Below are 9,714 nucleotides of genomic sequence, written 5' to 3'. Positions count from 1 at the left end.
ATATTGAATAGACTTCCCTGTGCTGTATAATAGGACCTTGTTGTTTATCCATCCTAAATGTAATAATTCGCATCTACTAACCCCCGACTCCCAGTCTGTCCTTCTCCCACCCTGTCTTCCCTTTGACAACTGCCGAGTCTGTCCTCTGTGTCCATGATTGTTCCATAGGTATGTTCATTTGAGTCATAATTTAGATTCCACAAATAAATGATACCATATGTTGTTTGTCTTTCTGATTTCACTTAGTATGACGATGTCTTGGTCCATCCATGTTGCTGCAAAAGGCATTCTTTCATTCATTTTTATGGCTGAGTAATATTCCATTGTGGACTTCGCAGCTGGCTCAGTGGTAAAGAATCTGCCTGCCAATGCAGGAGACGTGGGTTTGATCTTTGGATTGTTAAGATTCCCTGGAGTAGGAAATGGCAACCTACTCCAGTATTCTTGCCTAGAAAATTCCATGGACAGAGGAGCCTAGTGGGCTGCAGTCCATGGGTCACAAAAGAGTTGGGCATGACTGAGCAACTGTGCGCACATACACGCAATATTCTGTTGTCTGTATGGACCGCATCTTCTTCATCCATTCATCTATCATCGATGGACGTTTAGGTTTGTCCATGTCTTGGCTGTTGTGAATAGTGCTGCTGTGAACATAAGAGTGTGTGTATCTTTTTGAATTATAGTTTTGTCTGGATATATGCCCAGGAGTGGGGTTGCTAGATGGTATGGTAATGTTATTTGTAGTTTTCTGAGGAACCTCCATACTATTTTCCACAGTGGCTTCACCAACTTATATTTCTGCCAACAGTATAGGAGGGTTCCCTTTTCTCCACACCCTCTCCAGTATTTGTTATTTATAGATTTTTAATAATGGCCGTTCTGACTGGTGTGGTACCTCATTGTTGTTTTGATTTGCATTTCTCCAATAATTATCAGTGTTGAGCATATTTTCATATGTCTCTTGGCCATCTGTATGCCTTCTTTGGAGAAATATTTCTTTAGTTCTTCTGCCCAATTTTTGATTGGGTTGTTTTCCTGTTGTTGAGTTGTATGAGCTGTTGGTATATTTTGGAAGTTAAGCCTTTGTCTCATTGTTTGGAAATATTTTCTCCCAGTCCATACATTATTTTGTTTATGGTTTCCTTTGCTATGCAAAAGCTTGTAAGGTTAATTAGGTCCATTTGTTTATTTTTATTGCTGTTGTTGTCTTGGGAGACTGACGACCTAAGCAAACCTAAGCACAATTTATGTCAGAATATTTTGCCCATAATCTGTTCTAGGAGTTTTATGGATGGACACACATTATAGATGATGAAAAAGAGATACAGCTGTTGGGGTGCAATAAAGATTGGCTGGAGGGGACTTCTGGCAGTTCGGTGGTTAAGAATTTGCTCTTCTACTTTAGGGGCACAGGTTCAGTCCCTGGTCAGGGAACTAAGATCCTGCATGCCTTGCAGTTCAGTAAAACAAATTAAAAAATAGACAGGCTGAAACCAGGGTAGCTTTGAGAATACTCTGGTCATTGATCTTTAGCTAATTATGTTTTTTTGTTGTTCAGTCACTCAGTCATGTTCAACTCTTTGTGACCCCTTGGACTGCAGCATGCCAGGCTTCTCTGTTCATCACTCTCTCCTGGCGTTTACTCAGACACATGTCCATTGAGTCAGTGATGCCATCCAACCATCTCATCCTCTGTCGTCCCCTTCTCCTCCTGCCTTCAATCTTTCCCAGCATCAGGGTCTTTTCCAGTGAGTCAACTCTTTGCATCAGGTGGCGAAAGTATTGGAGCTTCAGCTTCAGTCCTTCCAATGAATATTCAGGACTTATTTCCTTTAGGATTGACTGGTTTGATCTCCTTGCTGTCCAATGGACTCTCAAGAGTCTTCTCCAGCACCACAGTTCAAAAGCATCAATTCTTTGGCACTCAGCTTTCTTTATGGTTCAACTCTCACATCCATACATGACTCCTGGAAAAACCATAGCCTTGACTAGATGGACCTTTGTTGGCAAAGTAATGTCTCTGCTTCTTAATATGCTGTCTAGGTTGGTCATAGCCTTTCTTCCAAAGAGCAAGCATTTTTTCATTTCATGGCTGCAGTCACCATTTACAGTGATTTTGGAGCCCTAGAAAATAAAGTCTGTCACTGTTTCCATTGTTTCCCCATCTATTTGCCCTGAAGTGATGGGACCGGATGCCCATGATCTTAGTTTCTTCAATGTTGAGTTTTAAGCCAGCTTTTTCACTCTCTTTTCCCCTTCGTCAAAAGGCTCTTTAGTTCCTCTTCACTTTCTGCCATAAGGATGGTGTCATCTGCATATCTGAGCCGATTATACCTTCTCTGTAATGCTAAAATCCACTCCCCCTTACTCCGTGACAGTTCCAAGGCCGACCACAAAACGCCAGAAAGTGGGCAGTGGCCCAATACCTGGGAAATCCCCACCCTTCCCTGAAATAGCATGAATATGCCTCCTACTCTTTAGCCTATTAAATTACTTAATGCATAAAAACCTACAACACTGACACCCCAGCCTGCTTTCACTTTGAGACGTCTGCCTTCTGTGGATGGAATGTGTATGTCTCTAAGGAAACTTGCTCTTGCTTTACTGAGGCTCACTCTTAAATTCTTTCCTGCACAAAGTCAAGAACCCTCTCTTGGCAGTCTGACCTAAGGATTCCTGCAGGTCCCAGGATGTGACATTTTCCTCTGCTGCAATAGAGAACTTGAATATCTCTGCAACAGAGATGTTTAACTTCTCCCATAGAAAGGTGAACTTTTCCCAAAGCCCCTCAGGACAGAAGTTTCTCTACGCACTGGGGTGACTTTAGACCTTTGGCCCAAGTGGAAAAGAGTTCTTCGGTGACAGGTGATCTTGGCCCCCTTCAGTGCACAAGGGACTCACACACTTGTTAGCACTTCCTAAGGCAGGATCCATCTCTAGTTTGCAATGTGACTTCCAGCAAATCTGTCCCTCACCTGTAAGATGGAGATAAAACATTCCCTGCTCATCTCACAGGGCTTCCTAGGTGGTGCTAGTGGTAAAGAACCTACTTGCCAGTGCAGGAGACATTAAGAGACACACTTTTGATCCCTTGGTTGGGAAGATCCCCTGGAGGAGGGCATGGCAACCCACTTCAGTTACTCTTTCCTGGAGAATCCCATGGACAGAGGAGCCTGGTGGACTATGGTCCATAGGGTCACAAAGGGTCGGACGTGACTGAAGCAACTTAGCACGCCCATCTCACAGGGATCCTTCAGTGGATGAAATGTCATGGAGGCCCTTTTGTAACCTGTAAAGCTCTATGCACATAGATCCTTAATTAATAGCGGTCCTTCTGGGAGAGGCAGAAGAGTTCGGAGAGGGAGCTGGTGGTATACAGGAGTAGATATGAGACATGACAGTTGAGTTTGAGTCATTCGAATAGAATGCTCAGTAAATGATTAGCAGTGTCGGACTGTAGCTTCAGTGAGAACTGTGATCAGGTGAGGATGGTACTAGTGAAACTATTTCATTGATTCACTGCTACAAAATCGGTGCTCATTTGGTAACTATGGTTTGAAGTACCTCAGTTCACTGATGCTTTGTGTTCTAAACTGAAAATAAAGAGGGGATTTTTTTTAAAAGATGCAGAGTAGATGGCACCATGCTGGAGAAAAATTGATAACCTATGCCTCTCTGCTTTAAATTTCAATGTGTTTAAATGCTCACAGTGCTGTTGAAGACACATGGCTCAGAGTGAAGCTCAAACCCAGAGTATTCTAATGGCACTCCTTTTGGATGGTACTCGAACATAACCACTCTTCAGGTGGGACTCAAACCCATGATCTCCCAAAAGAAACTATTTGTCTGGTCACAGAATTTAATCAAGCTCAGGTTCTTTATCCCTCAGTGCAGAAGGAATTCACCAAGAAGGAAGTAGTTTTATTAACAACAACAACAAAAACTATCCTATCCAGTCCCTAATAGTGTGTCTTGGTTTTAAAGGTGAAAAGGTCATTATTAATTCTGTGTGCAGAATACTTCTTTTTAGTTTTAAAGGTAGCTGTCTAGATAATCCACACATGGATTTTTCTTAGAAGTTAAAACTCTGCAGATCTGGCCAAAGAACCCTTTTACCAGTGTATCCCCAGTTCTGTATATGTAGGTGTTGTATAGAAAATTGGCCTGTAGGGTTCTTTTCTCTCTCCATACTGTTGCCTTCTACTTCACATTTGTTCTGCTAGTTGTTTCTCACTAAATTGTGCATCACGGTGATTTACTGGTATTAGAATATATTCCTTATTGGCTGATGGAGGAGGAATGCTGTTGTATGAAATGGTGACTATATGTTCCAGTTTGTCCAGGATAGTTCTGATTTTATGCTTGTCGTCCTGTCTTAACTTTTAATTGTTCTCTTTTTTTCACTCTCATATGTGTCCCATTTTGTATTTTGAATTGTATAGTCACTCTATGTAAGATGCTTAAGTTATAATAGAAAGGATGACATATTTTCCCATAATATCTGTGTTGTAAGTTGTGAAGTGGTTTTGAGGGGAAAATATCATTTTGAATGTGTATAATAGAATCTAGTAGGACATCCTAAATTCTGAGTATGCAGCAGTATTCTGCCAACACTGAAATAATTTTATGAGTACATGTTATTGCCCATCATTTTATGTAATGGGCAGCAAAACACATTTATTGGTGGAAGAAAAGGTAATCCGACATCGGATGGTGTAAAAGCGGATGCTGGTACTCTGTTTCACTGAATGCTGGTAACTAAAAAAAGAAAAGTCACAATGTAAAATATATTTGAAGGAATTCCTCTACTGTGCATCCAAAATAAAGCAAACAAAAATTGGTAAAGCCATGTAGCAAGCCATAATACATTTGAATAAATTCCTATGCCAGTAGCCATTGAACTTATAGAAAAATAGATATCTCAGCCCAATATTGGTACCAGTTATGCAGCATAATGATAGACTTGAAAGAATTCCAATATCAACCTTGTCATTGCTGTAAAATAAATTTTCGCAGAATACTACAGTATTCAAGCAAAAAGAAAAGATTTCAGTTAACTCAAATGGAACTTGATATTTCAGTAAACATAGCAACCTGAGTCCAAAAGTATTTGTAAAATGCACTTTAAGTGTTTTACTCTTCATTTTCACAGAATGTTGAAAGCCATCTGTGCTGCCTGAGCGTAGGTAATTCTCTTTATAATTGACCATCACTGCGTTAGTAAGTTGAGTCAGTGATCGCCTCAGACAGTGCATTGCCATTCTCACTGTTACGGTAGTTAAGTCTCGTGATCCCATCGCTGCGTCAAATTTGCAGAAGCCCGGGCCAGCCCGATAGGAACAGGTGTTCAGGTGGCACTGCCTCCCTGGGGCTCCCCAGATGTTCTGTGTGCACACCAGAACTTTCCTAACTCTGCTGCAGTCCATCTGCTCTCCCACCTCCCTGCTCCTCTTCCAAGGTCGTCAGTGCGACTCACCCACCCCTGAGGGTGGAGGCTGTGAGCTGGGGGTGCCTTTCTGCTTCCCACTCTGGGCACACGTGCTGAGCAGCAACGTGGCTTCAAAGGAGAAGACTCAAGAGTGTGAGCTTGGTAGCCCTCAGCCTCGATCTCACTGTGGTAATATGGGACCACTAGATGCATGACATTTTGTGAGATGATGGTATTATGGAACATGTCTTATTTATGACCACCGTGAGGTAGCTGCACCTACCTCTCTTTAATAGCTGCTTCCTGTTCCGCACTGTAAACCCGCCCCTGTTGATTTAGCCACTTCCTCATGGATGCTTGGTCAGATTGTTTCTAATTTGCCACTTCATCAAACAGCGCGGCCATCAGTCCTCTTGTACACATCTCCTTGGATACACTGGCAAGTGGGTCTCTACAGTAGATCCCTAAAAGCAGGATTGGAACTTAAAATGGGTACTACTGTATCAGACATGCATTCAGCTTCTCATTTGTTAAAAATGAATTCAGAGCAGCTTAAAGTTACAGGGGTTTGTTTTTCTCACGTAACGAGAGTCACATAACAGAGGTCTGGGATGGTGATGTCAGGGACTGGGCCCCCGGTAGAAGTTGTCCATAAAAGTTATATGGAGTTGATGACACCTGGAGGGGGTGCACATCTTTGGCCACTATTTTTCCTTTGATTATAACTGGAGTGGTCCAACTTCTAGATTCTTAGACATGTAATAGTTTTTATTTTAATATAATATTGCCTAATCTGTCTAGGTTCCCAGATGTTTATATTAATAGACTTGAAAGTAGTCTTTTCTTTTTTAATCTCTGCTTAGGGATGCTTTTTTTTCTTCTAGTACTGATAAAGTGCTTTCTCTCCTTTTTCCCTTTATATATTTTATTAGTCTTTTTTAAAGAACTGCTTTATCAATTTTATTTAAGTTCTCTTCATTCTGTATTTTTTCTATATTAATTTCATCTTTTACTTTTGAGGTTTTTCCCCTAGCTTCTAAGTTAAAAGTTTAACTCATTTATTTTCACTTTTTCTTCTTTTGGAATGAATGCACTTAAAGGTTTGATTTTTTTGAGCAGAAGTTTTGTCCTTTCCTGTTAACATAAAAATATTTCAGAAATAGATTGTAAAGTTTTCATGTGTAAGGACTTTGGAAGGATATCTTTATTTTGTGACTTTGTGAAACAGTGAATTTGGACTTGTATTAAAGCAATTAAAATAGTTCATCCTTCCCTGACCCACCACCCGCTATGGCTTGGTGTCCAGTCAAACATTTGTGAATATGCTATGCTTGGCCAAAGCAAGTATCCTCTGTGTACAAAGTTCTAGTGTTTGTAGGAGCATATCTGTGTGCTTGATCAAACTTGTGACTTACACTATTCAGAGTCTCTGAGCTTTTTTCACTTCCTTTAATAAGAGATTTCTGAGAGAGGAGTCTGTCCCTCACTGTAATTAGAAATTTGTTTTCTTTCCCAGTCTGCTTTATGTTTTTCAGAGCTATGCCATGAAAAGCACAAAAGTGTGAGTCTGTAACACTTTGGGGCAATGTTCTTGTTAGCAATATAAAATGTTGCCCTTAGAGGTACCTACCTTGCATTGTAATTTGTCTGATTTAACAATGCTGCACCAGCTTAATTTTTATTCATATTTGCCAGGTACATCTTTTTATATAGCTTTTATCTTCTTTCCGTTCTTTTATTTTTTTAAGTTAAATTTTAAAATAGGAAACATGAAAAAGTAATATAATGGCATCTTCTCACTACCCAGAATTATTAACTGCTAATAATAACTATTTCTTTTAGTCTCAGTCTCCCTCTGGCGCTCTCACTCACTCTGATTCCCACCCCTACCCAAACCTTTCCTTCTTCCGCCTTTATTTTCCATGGTTATATATTGTTCAGTTTAGGTAGTCTGCTATGGACCAGAAAGATTGAACATGCCTGCATCTGCTTTTGGTAGAGAAACCCTGCTTTTTTAAAAAAAAAGGCAATTTATTTAGTGTACTGTTAAGGTGCCAATTCTTTTTTTTTTATTTAAGTATAACTGATTTATAATATTGTGTTAATTTCTTGTGTACAGCAAAGTGACTCAGGAATATATATACACATATATATACACTCTTTTCCATTATGGTTTGTCATAGGATATTGAGTGTAGTCCGCTATGCTATACAGTAAGACATTGTTGTTTATCCACTCTATATATAGTTGTTTGCCTCTGCTAATCCCAAGCTACCATTCCTCCTTTCCCTAGCCCACCTCTCCCTCGGCAACCTCATATTTGTTCTTTTTATCTGTGAGTCTGATTTTGTTTCCTAGACATGTTGATTTACATTGTATTTTGGATTCCACATATAAGTGATATCGTGTGGTATTTGTCTTTGTCTGACTTACTTAGTATGATAATCTCTAGGTCCATCCATGTTACTGCAAATGACATTGTTTCATTATTTTTGATGGCTGAGTAGTATTTCATTGTACATATGCATCACATCTTCTTTATCCATTTATCTATTGATGGACATTTTGGTCATTTCCTGGTCATAGCTATTGTAAATAGTGCAGCTCTGAACATAGAGGTGCATGTGTCTTGTTGAATTGTAGCTTTGTCTGGATATATGCACAAGAATGGGACTTCTGTATCAAATAGAAACTCTACTTTTAGTTTTTTGAGGAACTCTGTACTGTTCTCAGTAGTGGCTGCACCAGCTTACATTTGCACCAGCAGTGCAGGAGGGTTGCCTTTTCTCCATGCTCCCTCTAGCACTTGTATTGTTTGTACACTTGTTCATAATGGACATCTTGACTGCTGTGAGGTGATGCTTCATTACAGTTTTGATTTGCATTACTCTGATAACTAGTGCTGCTGAACAGCTTTCCACATGGTTCTTGGCCATCTGTATGTCTTCTTTGGAGAAATGCTCATTTAGGTCTTCTGCCCCTTTTTCAATTTTTTTGAGTTGTTTTTGTGTTGTTTAGTTGTATGAGCTGTTTCTATAATTTGGAAATTAAGCCCTTGTGGATTGCATCATTTGCAAGTATCTTCTCCCATTCTGTAGGTTTTTTTGTTTTGTTTTGTTTTGTTAATTTTTTAATGGAAGTATAGCTGATTTACAGTGTTGTACCAGTCTTGGCTATTCAGAAAAGTAACTTGGTTATATACATATAGACATTCTTTTTTATACATTCTTTTCCATTCTGGTTTACACAGGATATCAAATAGTTTCCTGTGCTATGCAGTAAGACTTTGTTGTTTATCCATCCTGTATAGAATAATTTACATCTGCAGATCCCAAACTCCCAGTCCTTCCCTCCCCATCCCTCCTCCCTCTTGGCACCCACAAGTCTGTTCTTTATATCTGTGAGTCTGTTTCTGTTTTGTAGATAGATTCATCTGTGCTATTAATATATTAGACTCCACATAAAAGTGATATCATATATAGTATTTGTCTCTCTCTTTATGACTTCATCAAGTATGATAATCTTTAGTTGCATCTATGTGCCTGCAAATGACATTATGTTGTTCTTTTTTTATGGCTGAGTAACAGCCCATTGCAGTATCCCAAAGAACACCACATCTTCTTCGTCCATTCATCTTTCGGTGGACGTTTAGGTTGTTTCCATGTCTTGGCTGTTGTGGATAGTGCTGCTGTGAACATAAGGGTGCATGTATCTGTTTGAATTATATATGTTTTCTGGGCATGTTTCCAGGAGTGTGATTGAATCCTATGATAATTCTGTTTTTAGTTCTTTGAGGAATCTCCACATTGTTTTCAGTGGTGGCTGCAGCAACTTACATTCCCACCAACAGTGTAGAAGGTTTCCTTTCCTCCTGGAAACCCTCTCCAGGATTTGTTATTTGTAGTCTTTTTATTGGAGTGTAGTTGATTTATAATGTTGTTAGTTTCAGATGTACAGTAAAGTAAGCCTGTTGTACAAATAACATCCATTCTTTTTTGGATTATTTTCCCATCCAAGCCATTACGGAGTATTAAGTAGGTTCCCTGTAGTATATGGTAGGTATTTAATACTTAACTATAAAATAGTGTCTATTTTATGTATAGTAGTGTGTGTATGTCAGTCCCAGTCTTTCAGTTTATCCCTCTCCCCCCCTTACTCCCTGGAGTTTATTTTCTACATATATCAATAACCTCAGATATGCAGATGACACCACCCTTATGGCAGAAAGTGAAGAGGAACTAAAAAGCCTCTTGATGAAAGTCAAAGTGGAGAGTGAAAAAGTTGCT

This window comes from Budorcas taxicolor, chromosome 18 (genome assembly GCF_023091745.1).
Source record: "Budorcas taxicolor isolate Tak-1 chromosome 18, Takin1.1, whole genome shotgun sequence".
Lineage (NCBI taxonomy): Eukaryota > Metazoa > Chordata > Mammalia > Artiodactyla > Bovidae > Budorcas > Budorcas taxicolor.
Note: the sequence above shows the minus strand (reverse complement) of the source record.